Genomic DNA, 16,843 nt, shown 5'->3' on the forward strand with positions numbered 1-16,843 from the left:
GTAAATAAAGACAAATAACCTGTCTTATTATGTCATGGAACCAAGATAAATAGTTAATCAAATGTATGGGAATGGTCACAAATTGAAATCGTAGAAACTCTATTTCGTGATTTGATAATCCGTATACCATCTCCTTTCTTCGTTGGTAGTTAGTTTAGGTTATAGGATACTGTTGGAAAAGGTAAAACAAAAGTATCTTATGTGCTTGTGTGAGTTCCAGGTCCGTGCAGGCCACGATAAACCATAATCTGATATCCAGAATAAAACTATACAGTTAAATCGTTGTTTAATTAAACTCGTTATCTTTTTGAACTCGTTTGCGACGCGAGTAGTATCCATGTCCATAAATAAATCAACATCAGTAATGTTTAACAGTATGTGTAAATCATTAGTGATCTATAAGTTGGATCTAGTTCTTTTATTCTAAAGAAGCATATAAGCAATGTGTCAAACGATTTTGGCGAGTAATGTAAATGCAATTGATTTTTATGTTATGTATGTTATACAGTTAGATGGTTTGATTTAAAATGCTGTATATTTGCTGTGTTTTTATTTGAATTGTATGGTTCGACTGAATGCAGAATCAAAATAAACAGATATAATTCAATACATAGTTTGTTGCTGTGTTCAGCAAAGATAAATTTGCCACAGTTACATTATGCCATGTATATTTAGGAAAAAAACCGAAAGTAAACAGTAGGGTTGTTTAACTGTTCACCGACATTGCCGCTCTGTGACTTGGACGTGTATCTACTAAATATAGCTATTTAGGACTTGAGGATCAATATTAGCGTTTACACAGCAGCAGCAACACCAGACTCGTCTGATCCTGCACTACGGCGACTCCAGGGGAAGGAACATCAAATACAGGCATGGCTACTTGTCAAGATTATCGGAATAGGTATCCCTACATAAGACTGCACTGTAAGTTTTTATTTCTCAGAACCGGGTATGGCTGTCGACATCACTTGATTACTGTCACAGTCCCATGAAAACATTAATCGATCGTGTATACGCCACTATTGGTAGTTGCTGGTGAGTGTCGATAACTCATTGTTTAGGATGACACGGCTCAAAGTAAACAAAAAACGACTGAACATTCATACATTCTGTATTGGTAGTCACACCATCTGTCGATTTGGGTTATAGAAAATATGGTGCTATCTTTGCGATTATAGTAACATCATTATACATATAAACATATGCGTTATGTACATATGTATTAGTGGGCAGTACGTGCAGCTGATGGGACACTTGTGATATCATTGCTATGTTTTCAATATAACTGCAGTAGTGCTGTATCGGTCCACAGGAGCCGGTTTCACTCTACACATGCAAATCATGATAGCTACTGTAATGCAGTTTCTGTAGGCAGGGCCTAGCATAATACAGGCATCTGAATTTAACTACAGACTTTCTTCTGTAATATCATTGGTTTCGCATAACCACTTGTGAGTTCTAAATGGACGATATTTTGACAAGTCAGCTTAACATTCAGCAACTATTATATTATATTAAAAGGATATCTTCATTCGTTTTAAAGAATTTTCAATTTTCACCATATACATTTCTGTTTCAAATGAAGATATTTCTCGTTTGTATATAAATATCTGTAATAGTATGCAACCCCTCTTTGTATATTAAATGTTTAATTAGCTTGCCAAACATTTTTTTTTCTAGCATTGAAACTTTGAACAACTATAATTCTGTATAATGCATCATCACAAAATGTTTTTTTTTATTAAATATTCCTTTTGAAAAGGAACACAACAAAAATTGGGCCAGAGTGACAATGCTAATAATACGTTATATCAAAGTTTTATTTTATACATAATTAATGTACGCATTAAACGTGTCGCAACGTCTGGTCCCTTTGTCAAGCTATGACTGAGTGACCGATTTGTATTGTTCACCTGTATAACGATGTGACGAAATTGTATGTTTATATGTCACTCTACCAGGGACGTGTAGCCTACCGATAGAGAGTACATACACACTATCGAATAAATAACTGGTAAGGGGTAGATCCAGTCCACTCTCCCATTAGGTCAGTATCGGGTCACACGCCATTAGGTCAGTACTCACAACCCCTCCCTTATCACTCACAACCAACCCCCTACCACACACAACCAACACCCTATCACACACAACCAACCTCCTATCACTCACAACAAACCTCCTATCACTCACAACCCGTCCCTTATCACTCACAACCAATCCGCTATCACACAACACCAAATCCGTATCACTCACAACCAATCCCCTATCAAACACAACCCGCCCCCAATCACACACAACCCGTCCCCTATTACTCACAATCAACACCCTATCATTCACAACGAACCCCCCATTACACACAAACAACCCCCTTTCACTCACAACCAACCTCCTATCACAAACAACCCGCCCCTATCACTCACAACCAACCTCCTATCACTCACAACCCGTCCCCTATCACTCACAGCCAACCCCCTATCACTCACAACAAACCCCCTATCACACACAACCAACCCCCTATCACTCACAACCAATCCCCTATCGAACACAACACGCCCCAATCACACACAACCCGTCCCCTATTACTCACAACCAACCCCCCATCACTCACAACCAACCCCCTATCACACACAACCAACCCCCTATCACTGACAACCAATCTCCTATCAAACACAATCCGCCCCTAATCAAACACAACCCGTCGCCTATTACTCACATCCCACCCCCTATCACTCACAACCTACATGTATATTAGGATGTTCTAGGTATTCCGAAAGCCTAAACAAACCCTATTTCTTTTGTAATCTTGAATATATACGAAAAATTTCATGGAACCTATTAGTTCTCAGAATTGCATGCTATCCAAATCCAAATTTAGAACTTAATAGCAGTGCGACTCAAACAATTTATATTTAGGACTTCCGTAAAATGTTGTATAGACGTTTACTGAAGTGAGACAATAAAAAAAACACAGGTAAAATGTGTGAAATCTTGATTCTTTACAGTATATGCGCTAGTCCTATAGATGTTTATTGGAAACACACACACAACGACGTGTTAATATACGTAACTGATTTAGAAGTAGACTCTGCAAATTAATCGTATTGAGGTAACAAATTACTGTGATATTTTTTTGTACATACAACACGTAAGTTCTAACCATCAAGTTAACCACCTCTTAAATAGTGCACTGCTAGAAAACAAGTTATTATTTTTAAAAATTTTGAAGGATTCATCTCCCGGCTATTTTCACAGGCATAGTCTATTACCAATTTCAAAATTACCGATACAAACAGTAGTTTGTAAAGTCAAATAGAAAAAAAGTATATCATACCTTACAGCTAATCCCTCGGTGCTACTAGTAACTTCTGGTGTGGAATGATTTCCTGGTCTAACACGGACAGTTTCTTGGTACCTATTTGTATTTCGGTATCGGGGATTTGGTGTTTGTAGTTTCGAATCTAATCACGGCCCCGAATTCAATCATGACAACCAAAACAGTCCAACAGTTAAATGGCCGCCTTTAATGACATGTACCCGGATCATAACAATGAACGATAACTCCATACACACATACACACATGTAATGCAACTGGATATGGAAGTAAGAGTTTCTTTCATTGGTACATTAAACCTGTTGAATACTACAGTGTTGTCTTATAACTGCATGTTATCCAAATTAAGAATTAACAGCAGTATGACTCATACATGTTAATTATAGGACTTCTGTAAAACTATCGTATGGGCATTAACTGAAGTGAGACAAAGAAAACACAGGTAAAATTTGTTTTCATTTCATTAATAATTACCATAACTTTAGTATGCATAAACAACATCTACACCCATCTTTGTAACCCTAAAACAAAACCTCAAACCCCTTTAATGGAGCCTAAAGGCAGCAGGGATGATGTGGCAAGGGGAGGAATACAGTGTGGGACTCTATACAGTTATGGTAAGTATTACATCATGAAAATCGGTTTTACTTCAAAAAAACTCAACTTCATTTCAGTACTAATAACCATAACTTTAGTATGCGAATTCGTCTTACCGTAGTGGAGGCTTCGAATCCAGGCAGACCAGGCTGACGGAACAAACTCGAGACATGCTCAAGGTAGGAAATAGGTTCAAGGAACCCCCCTAATAATATTAAGCTCCGAAAGTAATTAAAAAATGGAAGACCTCCCTGTGAAACGAGCAGGTGTACCACCGTGGTACCTGATAGCATACTATTTAAAAATCACTGAATAAGTGTGGTGAAACAGCCACAGACTGTGCAACCACCACCGGTCCAAGGAATACAATCCGTCGGAAGGGGGAAACCAAGGACCGGAGATAAAAATCCGTGAAGGTAGTCTGTCCGCGCCAAAACGCCGCGGACATGACCTCCTGAAAGGAGGACCCATTGAGAAGGGCCCATGACGCAGCAAGGGCCCTGATCTCATACGCTCTCAGACCACCGTATACAACGCCCAATCCTGATCATCTGAGTTGTCGTAACCGTACTTGATGACATGACAGATCCATTTAGACACTGACAGAGAGGAGATATCCTGCTGACCCTGCTTATTGGGCAAGAACAGACGAGATCGAGGACCCCCCTCCCCCTGGTTTTATCAAGGTAAAACCTAAGCGCCTGAGACTGGGGCTGGCCACCTTGACCAAAAGGCGAAGGTGGACCGCCACTCCCTCCAGGTGGAAACCCGGACATGTACGAGCTAAGCCCGTAACTGCCAGAATGCTGCCGCAACCCAAAAACCATCCGCAGGCTTGTTCGACAGGATCCAGCATATGAAAGGAATCTTGCAACTTTCCTCTGTTGCAAGTTAGCTAGCTCCAAAAGAGCTAGGATCGAAAAAAGACTGCAAGCAAGAAAACCTGGCGACATGATGAGAATGGCACGAGGAGATTTTCTGCACTACGCCATATATATAGGTAAATTATATTTAAATTGTATGTTAAACTTTCTTCAATCATGTTCAGAAAGTAAACGTTCTTTCGCATGATCACCTTTAAACCTACTAATGGATCGTTTGATGTTCCTTTTCAGTTTTGTAACTCGAAATATGAAACTAGTTCTGCATGTGTGACGTGTTGATATTGTATTATACGAAAACTGTTGCTATGTACGATCATCAAGTGTTTCCACGGCTACAGTAATTGNAGCGCGCTAGCGCATTCTGATTTGTTTGCTTGCAAAGCTGTGTCATTCAAATAGATCATAAANGATGTGGCTATATTTTGGTATATTTGGTATCGAATTTGAACACACCAAAATTTCGCGATGCCAAAATATCTCGTCATAACATTCAGATAACGACAGCCTGTCTCTCAAATAATTTATTATGCATCTATCCCTAACTTCCATGGGCTATATTTAAGTCCCCCAAACAAAGTGGGGGACTTATTGGTTTTACTCCGTTTCTTATAATTATTGTTGTGTCCCCCAAAGGAAGTTTGAGGGACATATTGTATTTGGTCCGTTTCTTCTTCTCATTATTATTATGTCCCCAAACGAAGTTTGAGGGACATATTGTTTTTGGTCCGTTTCATATTATTATTATTATTTTTATCATTATTACGTCCCCCAAACGAAGTTCGAGGGACATATTGTTTTTGGTCCGTTTCTTCTTCCTTTTATTATTATTACAAGCTAACCGATAATAAGTATTTATATATTAGGCCTACTCAGAGAACTAAATAACAATCGGGAATCGCAACTCCCGCTTTTGTTATCTAAGCGGAAATATATCGAGCGCGAAATATAGTGGTGCGCCTACGCACTTAGCCGAGATTGTTATAATATAGATCTTTGGCCTACTGTATCTAAAATGCCACCGTGTCTATCCCACGGGCTCATTGAAGATTTAAAAAAGAAATCTGAGTGGTAATACATTACACACTGTAGCTGGCACTGGGTTCTAATACTTTTTATAGTGCAACTGATAATGTTCTAAACTGCAGGAAATCCGCGTTTTTAAATATAGAGAAAATCTGGGATTATCAGTCTATAGTTTACGAAAAACTACGGCAATGCTGATTTGTTTATTTATTTATTTAACGGGTTTTACGTCCGCTATTACGGCCTTTCAGTTGACGAATGCGGCAATGCGAGAACTACATGTAGGCCTATATATGTTATAATCTGAAAATGACGTCACTTCCCGTCGTTATCATTTAACACTGATTGCAGTAGTGTATAATTTCACTATACAGACGCCCGGAGGCACACAATGTACAAGATCGGTAATAAAAACCAATGTTTTCTCAGTCAAAATATTGATCAGGCTCCAGAAGATAAGCCCAACAAATGATGCAAAGCCTCGTTCTGTACGGCCAAATCTTACCCGATGGATAATTTCTCACCCATGCGTTTTCTAGACAAGGCTATCTCAACCCGAGGGTAAAACTTTCAAAGTTTGTAAATTGCATCGTCGAATACCCACGGTCGATTGCACAACGTTGTAGCACGAGGCTTTTCCTTATTAGTATTAGCAGGGACGTATAATGAGTAAACGTCCCTGGTATTAGTACTGCCAGGGTCCTGGTACTGTACTGAAAATCCCTGTTCATGGAACATACCCAGGTTAGATTCTATTAATCTCTCAAACGTGTTTTTTTCGTATTGCTGAAGTGTTCATTGTATTTAATTTTGTTTGAGTGAAAAACATTTTGGAAATTAAATCAGGATTTATGATGCCGTTTTCTGGTTTGCCAATGACTAGGTTAGTAGGGCCTATCTAATGGCGGCAACGCTGAGATGCATGCTTTGATTTCGGAACTTAGGATTTATGTTTGCAAGGAAAACAATATGACATGCATAACGTATATTGATTCTGGGTTTTTTTCTTCTGTTCAGCGAGAACCTGTCATCGTTGAGTAAAGTTGAAAACACAGACGACGAAAGAAGACCAGGGACGGTTGAGAGACATATGTAGTCGGCATTCAAAATTGTGTTGGAAAGGTAAACACAGTAATCAATATTCACTGATGTTTTATGGGCCTTTTTCAATCATGAATTGATAAAAACTATTATTCCCATATTGCTGAATTTTTGTAATCTGAGCAATTCTAGTAGTCCTTTCCAAACTCAAAGCACAGTACTTGAAAAAGACAGTATAGTATGGGGCGCCGTGTTACTATTTATTCCCATTTAATGATATCACTTAATGACTAAGTGATATCACTTGGTCCTTTAAGTGACATCACTTAGTCATTAACTGATATCGCTTATTCAATAAGTGATATCGCCTATTTAAAAGATGACTAAGTGATATCACTTCGTCGTTTTAAGTGATATCACTGAAACGATTAAGTGATATCACCTAAACAAATTTTTTATTTAAGAATATCACTTAGAAAAAGTAAGAGGAATCATGTATAGTGTTCTGTTTGTGTGAACACACTCTCATAAGTCAGTGATATCACTTAAACGACTAACTGATATAACTAAAACGAAACGACTAATATAAGTGATATCACTAAATGGGAATAAACAGTAAAACGGCGCCCCATAGTATATCCCCTACACTGTATAGATAGTCTCTAACCCATATTTCATTATACGTTTATCATTGTATTCTTATTCTAACGAACCCATGTGTTCTGGCTATAGGACTCTGGACCATGACTTGCATTGTAGATTGATTACTGTAATAGGCTACACTGTCAATGTAAATGTATATCAACAATTAAAAGCTTATACATGCTTGCAAGTGTTCAAATTAGTTTTATTAAGAATATCCATTGACATAAAATATATGTCGGATGAAAATTATATGAGCAATGTTATCGTTACATCATGATTTATATATATGAACATATGGTAGTGATTTTTGTGTACAATTAAAGAAGTTTGTACTAAAATGAATATATACATTGTAAAGGAAGAATTGTTATCAAATGTAAATCAACTGGTTATTTGTCATGTATGTGAAATTTACTTATAATTGACAAAGTGCTGGCAGTAACATCACACAACTCAAATACCTTTATAAAATGAAGTCAACTTTTCATTTGTCACAGTTATATATATATAATTGATTAACAAGGAGCTGGAAGTAACACCACACTAACACAACTGCAAAGTTGCTTTCAAATGAAAGGAAATGTTCTATTCTCTTTTCTCACATACATTTATGGTACTACTGGTAATATGAACATACCAGTATATATAAGGGTTTTCGACACTAATCACACTTACAGCTTGAAGTGACATGAGAAAAATGTTCTTGATTTTATAACATGTGATGAATAATTTAATAGCGAATCTCCCACCTAGTCACTATGGATAAGTCATTTTTAATGGTTAACATGCAAGTTAAGTTTTCAGAAAATTCACCAATATATATATATATATATAGTGTACATGATTGTTTCAACTAACATTGATTGGCACAAAGTGCGTAGATGTTTGTGTTGATCATAGTTTATTCTTCTATCATAAAGGAATTTTTCAACTATTCTTGAAAAGAAAATAATGCTTTTGCATATTCTGCTGTAATTTTCTCTGCACATTTGGGTACATTTGTTTCACGCAGCAGAATTATTTCCTTAATTTCTGCAATCCTATCCTGTACATTTGTATAATTTGCTTGTAAATAGATCTGAATATTTGGCGTCACTGTGATCCAAGAGGGTGACTTGTATATTTTCTGATGGCAAAGTGATGGCAAGATGGAAAGGTTGTAATAGAAGTTTCACTTTATTTTCAGGTAGAAAATGGGTAGATGAAATATCTATGGACATGCACATGTCATCGACAAATGTAAAAGTTGCTACAGCATCTGCTGTAGTGTACATGGGCTGGACATCGTAAGAGTCCCATACAAGTGGATTTAAATTTTGAACGAGAATAGGGTTATCGAACATGTATGTTGTTGTGAAAATCGTTGCGTTGTTGTCAATAGCTTTACTTCTGTTAATTAGTTCAATACATGGTTATAATATTGCTAACTTGCCATTTGGCATTTTCTTTAAAACAGCTGTGACAAGTGTCTGGAGCTTTTGTAGGGGCATTCCTGTTAGCTGTCTGAACGATTGTTCTCTTGAAAAAGTCAAAATGAATAGGGTACTGATATTTAACAGACTATAACAATGCATGTATGTACTGTAGTGTTATGATGTAATGTTAAGACTAAGTTTGCAATCAACATTTGACAATCAGCAAATTAGAAATATTGTACAGGTTTACATAATTTTTCTGCGACTGTAAGTTATTCCTGGTAAAAGTAGACTTGAATGATTGGAGTTTCATTGTTTTGATTTGACAGAATTTGAATGGAGAAAGCACTAGCCATGCGCGACTTGGTATTATCTTATCAAAAACTATGGAAAGTATTTTTACCAAATATTATATTTTGCAGTTACTTGTTTGAGATGCGTCCAATCGGTAAGATATTGCTTTCAGCAGAGTTTGTCAGTTTGTCACATTGTTTTCAAAAAAAAGTTTATTTTGGGGGTAATGGCGGTTGGGGGAGGGGGGCATAACATTGGCAGAAATGTACTGCTTTTACATTTTATCTTTCAGTTTTGATTGATTAGGAATTTATGCAAGGCTGATATTTCTGTCCATAATGTTTTGTAATGTAAATCTCCATTTCCTTTTTTTGTGTCTGAGGGCGGAGCTACAATTTGTTGAAAATGATATCTCCGGCGACCATTTCCTGCTGCCTTGACAATTGGTGAGTCCAAGAATGGTGTTAAGATTTTGTTGTTTGTGTTGAATTCTACAATGAGGCTGCTCATTAACGTAATAGTGTTGTTCAATTGATATTGCATATCAACATAGCTGTCTTGCTGGCATAATTTAAGTGTTTTCCCCTGTTTATGTCTGGTACACCGGTTTCGTTTGTTTGACCCGGGATATATTCAGATCATTGTTGATGAACATTCCAAGTCCATTCTCGTCCCAGGCTGTCAGTTATTATTAAGTGCATTTCTGAAAGACAAGAACAATATCATGTTTTCTAAAGAGGTATTTGTAGAATTTTGCTAGCTGGTATCCCATGTCGGAAAATGTACATCCCTACATCTTCATATAGTTCACTTGGGTGAAGTTTTTAAGTGATATTTCTATTTAAGTCAGCGTAAATCACTTGCTTTGTTTGCTCGTTTTCGTAATTTATCCAGAAATACGTCTGTGGCTGGTGAGAAACCGAGATATATCTATTGGATCTCAGTAAAAATGGCAACAAATGCAGGTATATGCTACTTGTATCTGGTTTGTTCTGCAATAAGTCAAGTTAGAGTCTAAGTTCATTTGTTGGGCATGGCCCCTTGTGTTCATTGCATGATAAATATGGTAAGTAGACAAATTCTTAATTATATTGATAATTACTCTTTTCTTCTGGTATTTTACTATCCGATGTCTTCCTCGGAGGTATCGCCCTAATATTTCTTTGCCCTAAGTTGATTTATACATTTTATGAGTTTGTGTTTAAAGATATAATAAATAAACACATTTATAACATGAATTAGTATTTGCAGTAAAATCGTTTTCTGTTATGTTTGTCAAATAATATTTTTGATTAGGTTCATGCATAACAATACTAGTATTGCAATCGTTAAATGAGGTGAAATGAGTGATTGGCAGTAACCACTGCACAATAACTTCATTTTCTACATTGTTATCAGTAAAACATGGTATGCTATGAGTTTCTTTAAATTTTAGCCAGGTTTCAAATGAAGTACACAATATACTAGCAGAAGTTTTTGATTAAAAGTAGAAAGTTCTTCTTTTGGATGTTCACTAATTTAGCAGCAACCACTGCATCAATGTAGAATATTGCAGGTCCTAGGTTTATTACTGATCACCTCCTTCACACATTCTCTGTTTTACAAACCGAACCCCAAAATACATGCTGTATTGACTTGTACAGGTAAAACAAAATGAAAATGTATTTGATATCCCAGAATATGCATAGAGAAAAGGTTATGTGTTGGTGACTGGAAGACATGTATTGCATAATCAAGTGATATGCTACTGCAGGGTTTGTAGAGTCAAGTGTATATCAGTTGACTAACAAAGAATGTTGTGTTTGTATTTTTGGGTTGAGTGCTTTAATTCAGCAGCAACCACTGCATGAATCGGATATAGTTGATAAGTTGATAGAAAATACATAGCAAATATGGAAGTTGTAGCTTGAATTATTTAGAAGATCAATGGAAATATTATTGTGAATTAGTTGTAACACCACACCATTTTTAATGAGAGGTATTGACTGTAGATGCTGTAGCTGTTGACAGATTCTTTGGTTGGTATTGAAGTGATTGACATGTGTCGACGGTAGATGCTGTAGCTGTTGACAGATTCCTTGGTTGGTATTGAATTGATTGACGACATGTGTCGACGGTAGATACTGTAGCTGTTGACAGATTCCTTGGTTGGTATGAAGTGTTTGACATGTGTCGACGGTAGATGCTGTAGCTGTTGACAGATTCATTGGTTGGTATTGAAGTTATTGACATGGGTCGACGGTAGATGCTGTAGCTGTTGACTGATTCCTTGGTTGGTATTGAATTGATTGACATGTGTCGACGGTAGATGCCGTAGCTGTTGACAGATTCCTTGGTTGGGATTGAAGTTATTGACATGTGTCGACGGTAGATGTTGTAGCTGTTGCCAGACTTCTTATTTGGTATTGAAGTGATTGACATGGGTCGACGGTAGATGCTGTAGCTGTTGAAAGATTCCTGGGCTGGTATTGAAGTGATTGATATGTGTCGACGGTAGATGCTGTAGCTGGTGACAGATTCCTTGGTTGGTATTGAAGGGATTGACATGTGTCGACGGTAGATGCTGAAGCTGTTGACAGATTCCTTGGTTGGTATGAAGTGTTTGACATGTGTCGACGGTAGATGCTATAGCTGTTGACAGATTCCTTGGTTGGTGTTGAATTGATTGACGACATGTGTCGACGGTAGATGCTGTAGGTGTTGACAGATTCCTTGGTTGGTATTGTAGTGATTGACATGTGTCGACGGTAGATGAAGTTATTGACATGTGTCGACGGTAGATGCTATAGCTGTTGACAGATTCCTTGGTTGGTATTGAAGTTATTGACATGTGTCGACGGTAGATGTTGTAGCTGTTGACAGACTTCTTATTTGGTATTGAAGTGATTGACATGTGTCGACGGTAGATGCTGTAGCTGTAGATGTTGTAGCTGTTGACAGACTTCTTATTTGGTATTGAAGTGATTGACATGTGTCGACGGTAGATGAAGTTATTGACATGTGTCGACGGTAGATGCTGTAGCTGTTGACAGATACCTTGGTTGGAATTGAAGTGATTGACATGTGTCGACGGTAGATGCTGTAGCTGTTGACAGATTCCTTGGTTGGTATTGAAGTTATTGACATGTGTCGACGGTAGATGCTGTAGCTGTTGACATACTTCTTATTTGGTATTGAAGTGATTGACATGTGTCGACGGTAAATGCTGTAGCTGTTGACAGATTCCTTTGTTGGTATTGAAGTGATTGACATGTGTCGACGGTAGATGCTGTAGCTGTTGACAGATATCCTTGGCTGGTATTGGAAGTCCTTTGTTGATATGAAATTTAGTAAAGTTGTTGACAGTAAATACATAGCAAATTTGAAAAATACATCCAATGATTGTTAATTAATCCGTAGTTACTGTACGCCACGCAGATCCTGAAGCTGTTGGCAGATGTCCTTGCTGGTGTTGAAGTGATTAACGTATTGACGGTACAATGTAGATGCTGAAGCTAATGATAGATGTCCTTGGCTGGTGTTAAAGTGATTGACATGTTTTGAAGGTAGATGATGAAGCTGTTGACGGATGTCCTTCGGTGGTATTGAAGTCATTGACATTTGTCAACGGTAGATGCTGAAGCTGTTGACAGATGTCTTGATCTGGTATTGTTGATTGACATGTGTCAAAGAAAGATGCTAAAGGAATTGATAGATGTCCTGGGATAATATTGAAGCCCTTGACGTGTGTCTCTGGTAGATGCTTCAAGTGATTGACATCTGTCGACTGTAAATGCTGGAGCTGTTTACAGATATCCTGGGTTGGTATTTAAGTCAATGACATGTGCCCATGAAAAATGCTGGAGCTGTTGACAGATGTCCTTGGCTGGTATGGAAGACCTTTTTTGATATGAAGTTAAGTTAATGTATTGACAGGAAATACATAGTAAATTTGAAACATTCAGATGAATCGGTAGTAACACCACACAATTTTTGATTACAGGTATCCATTGTAGATGCTGAAGCTGTTGACAGATGTCCTGGGCTGGTATTGAAGTCATTGACATGTGCCCATGGTAAATACTTGGACTGTTGACAGAAGTCCTTAGCTGGTATTGGAGTCCTGTTGATATTATTATTATTGTTATTACAGGTAATTATTTTAGATGCTGAAGCTGTTGAAATATGTCCTTGGTTGGTAATTATGTCATCGACATACATCTTTATTTTATGCTGAAGCTGTTGAGAGATGTCTTAGGCTGCTATTGAAGTAATTGACGTGCGTTGACGGTAAATGCTAAGCTGTTGACAGACATCCTGGGCTGGAAGTGTTGTGTTTAACATGTATCGACGGTAGTACTGAAGCTGACTGTTGAGAGATGCCTGGGTTGGTATTGAAATCATTGGCATGTGTCAGCTCTAGTAGCTGAAGCTGTTGACAGATGACCTTGGCTGGTATTGAAGTCATTGATATGTGCCCATGGTAAATACTTGAAGTCATCGACATATGTCTACATTAGATGATGAAGCTGTTGACCGATGTCCTGGGCTGGTATTGTAGTTATTGACGTGTGTTTACGGTAAATGATAAAGCTGTTGACAGGTGTTCAGGGTTGGTATTATAGTGATTGACATGTGTTGACGGTAGATGCTGAAGCTGTTGACAGGTGTCCTGTGTTGGTATTATAGTGATTGACATGGATCAAAGGTAGATGTCTTGGAGTCCTGTCGTAGATAGGAAGTTTAGTTAAGGTGTTGACTGGAAAGTTATAGTAAATATGAAAGTTGCAGAAGAATGGTTGTTTTTTGGAGTTGGTAGTAACACCACACAACTGTTAATGACAGGTATCCATTTTAGATGCTGGTGCTGCTAAAATATGTCCTTTGCTGGTATTGAAGTCATTGACACGTGTTTTGCTGAAGCTGTTTGGCAGGTATTTTTGTTTGATTCGTGTCATAGATATGAAGTGTAATTTATGTATTGACCGGAAATAAATGGTAATATAGAAAATTGTAGATGAGGGATTTCTTGGTAAATGATGGAAATGTTAATGTATTTCTGATGAAGCGGAATCGGTAGTAACACTACACAGAATTGGAACAGATTCAAATATGGTTGGAAAATTACACTTTCTGGTGATCTCCTGATAATGGCAGAGTAGTGGAATTCGCAGTGCATTTCTGCTTCGGCTATATTTTGTCAAATGGCCAGTAAACTAGGTGTTGTCAAGATCAGATAATCTGTGTTCAAAAGCCAAATGCAGTGGTACCTCTTCATTTGGTGAAAAGACGAGTATGCCTTCTGTGTTTTTGAAACTTGAGTACACAAATATTGCTCTTTTGAGACCTTTGGCAAGAGCTTGTAGGTGAAATTCTCCTCCCCATGCTCCATCAAGGGTCGTTGATTGCACAATTTGGTCGAAAGTTTCTTCCGCTACAGAGTAAGTGTTGAAGATGTGTTCAAATTGAGTCTTGTGCTTGATGAGAGTATCTGCACCAGTTTCTGAGCCTTATCATTGAACTTGTGTTGCCAGTTAGACCGATTGATATACTGTTCCACATACAGTTTTCTTGTCAAGGTGTGTATAGAATTTCGTGATGTTGTAGAAATACTGGATGAATGTTCTGTTGAATATTTGTTGCAGGAATAGAAAACTTGGTGTCAAGTTTGCAGAGTCTGATAGGTTCCATATTCTGTAATACATATTTCATTTATTTTCTTTCAGTTGTTCCTGGATGCTCTTCGGATATTGGTCACTCTCAGAAGAAACCTTCTTTGGAAGTGTTGGACAATCATCTAGAAAAGGCCGTTTTTGTTTCCTTCATCACTGAAGATGTAGATGGCATTAGAATTGGATGTGCAGGCATCCTTTTTTAGAACGTCTTCTTTGTTCATCCATACAAGCAAATCACGATATCTTGGATCAAGAACTATTGCCTTCTCGCTCAACGCAGTTAGATGCAAGTTTTTTTTACTCGAATCAAAGCAGCATATGCCTGTCCACTTGCAAAGAAAGATGGACCAAGATGAACAGTCGCTGTTTCCAACGTCATGCCTTGGACTTTATGAACTGTTAATGCCCATCCAAGCAGTAAACGGATTGTTCTCTTATGACTCCTGCAGTACTGTTCTTGTAAGCCAGATTTCGCTTCATCCTGGTTATTAATGTTGTTTTTTGTAATGTTTGATGTTGTATTTGGATGAAGCTATCGCTGATATCCTTTACAAATGCCAGAGTTCCATTTACCCATCCACTAGCAACATTGATGTTTTTTTCAAAGTAGGACCTGTACTCCAATTTTGGGTGTAATGACATCTGGTAGTCGTTCTCGGTGATAACGAACGATGCATGTCCGTTGCCGTCAGTGTCATTGGCATGAAATGAGAACTCTTCTCAAATGTGTTGCTGCAAGAAGAATGCATTCCATTGATCCCTTTCTTTTCGTAGAGAGACAATGATTGGAGTTGGCAGATTAATGAATTAAGTATCTGGGACAAGGCGCTGTTGCAGCATCTGCTTATGGACTGTTGTTAGTTCAACAAGCCCGATGCTGTTTAGCATTTCTAGGTAGTTGTCATCTTTCTGCCTCTTCACTTCTTTCAGCAGCAATATCTTGAACTGCTTTCCTCTTAATGGCTTTTTTAAATTCTGGGACGCTTCAATAAGTCAACACAGATTGTCCAGTTTCTGAAGTACTGCTTTTTCCATCCAGGGGAATTCATCGACAATGAGGATCTCAGCATTGTGCACCAAAGCATACTCTGATGTTCGCTTTTCTAGATAGAAGTTGCACTCAATGTTCATTTTAAGGAAATTGTGGATTGTTTCTCCCTTGTTGAGGAAACAGCTTACCATCTACTATTAGAAAGTCAAATACCCTCGCCAAGTTCAAGAGGGACATCAAAACTCACCTCTTCACGTCTGCATTTTAGAATCCTTGCAAAGACGTCATGTAAATACTACCCTTTTATTTGTTCAATTATGTGCACATTGCTTGCTTAAATGTATAAAAGTGATTGTAAGCCTTTGTTTTTTGTTTTCACAATTACAAACATTACTATTATCCATATGTTGTAAAGCGCTTTACAGTAATCTTACAAATTATATACGGCGCTATATAAATGTTGTATATTATATTTATATTAAAAAGCAGCTACTCCTGTTGTTGCCAGTTTATGAATGTGGATTTTGTGTGCACATGCCTCTACAATAGCATTCAGAAGAAATGATTTTCCACTTTCTGCTGGACCAACAATGCATGCAAGATTTGTTTTTCAAGATTTTTCTGTTAGCCAATTATAGGCTTAACGCTGACTTGAAGAGAATTTTGCTACCATTGCATCCAGATTTCTACATTTAGCCTGTATCTAAGATCACATTCATCAGGTTGAATTGCATCATCGGTTACCTTTTTCATTGACTCAAGTTCAGTGTTTGGACGCTCTTTACCATTACCACAGTGAGAAACACATCAACTTTCTCGGAGTCAATCCATCTGCAGTCAACTAATCTTTGTGCTATGTCTTTTATTTTGTCCAATTTGAATCCTTTGTTTTCTGCAAAAGTGGAGTACCTGCATTGAGTTCTCAGTTTTTTCAAGCATACCTCTGGTGGCACGTTCTTCTGTGTAA

General features: G+C 37.7%; 1 long non-coding RNA gene across 3 annotated transcripts; it reads left to right on the forward strand.

Moving 5' to 3' along the window:
* The first annotated feature begins 749 nt into the window (after positions 1–749).
* On the forward strand, positions 750–16,138 carry LOC110460470. 3 transcript variants are annotated; one of them, XR_002464019.1, is made up of 6 exons: positions 750–924; positions 6,854–6,958; positions 8,709–9,677; positions 13,214–13,363; positions 14,069–14,144; positions 14,937–16,138. It is a non-coding gene; the product is annotated as an uncharacterized LOC110460470 (long non-coding RNA). The 3 variants fall into 3 exon arrangements; XR_002464018.1 differs by lacking the exon at positions 14,069–14,144; XR_002464020.1 differs by lacking the exon at positions 14,069–14,144 and having other exon boundaries at positions 13,214–13,286.
* The last annotated feature ends 705 nt before the right edge of the window (positions 16,139–16,843 follow it).

Source organism: Mizuhopecten yessoensis, unplaced genomic scaffold (genome assembly GCF_002113885.1).
Source record: "Mizuhopecten yessoensis strain PY_sf001 unplaced genomic scaffold, ASM211388v2 scaffold10407, whole genome shotgun sequence".
In the NCBI taxonomy this organism is placed as follows: Eukaryota; Metazoa; Mollusca; class Bivalvia; order Pectinida; family Pectinidae; genus Mizuhopecten; species Mizuhopecten yessoensis.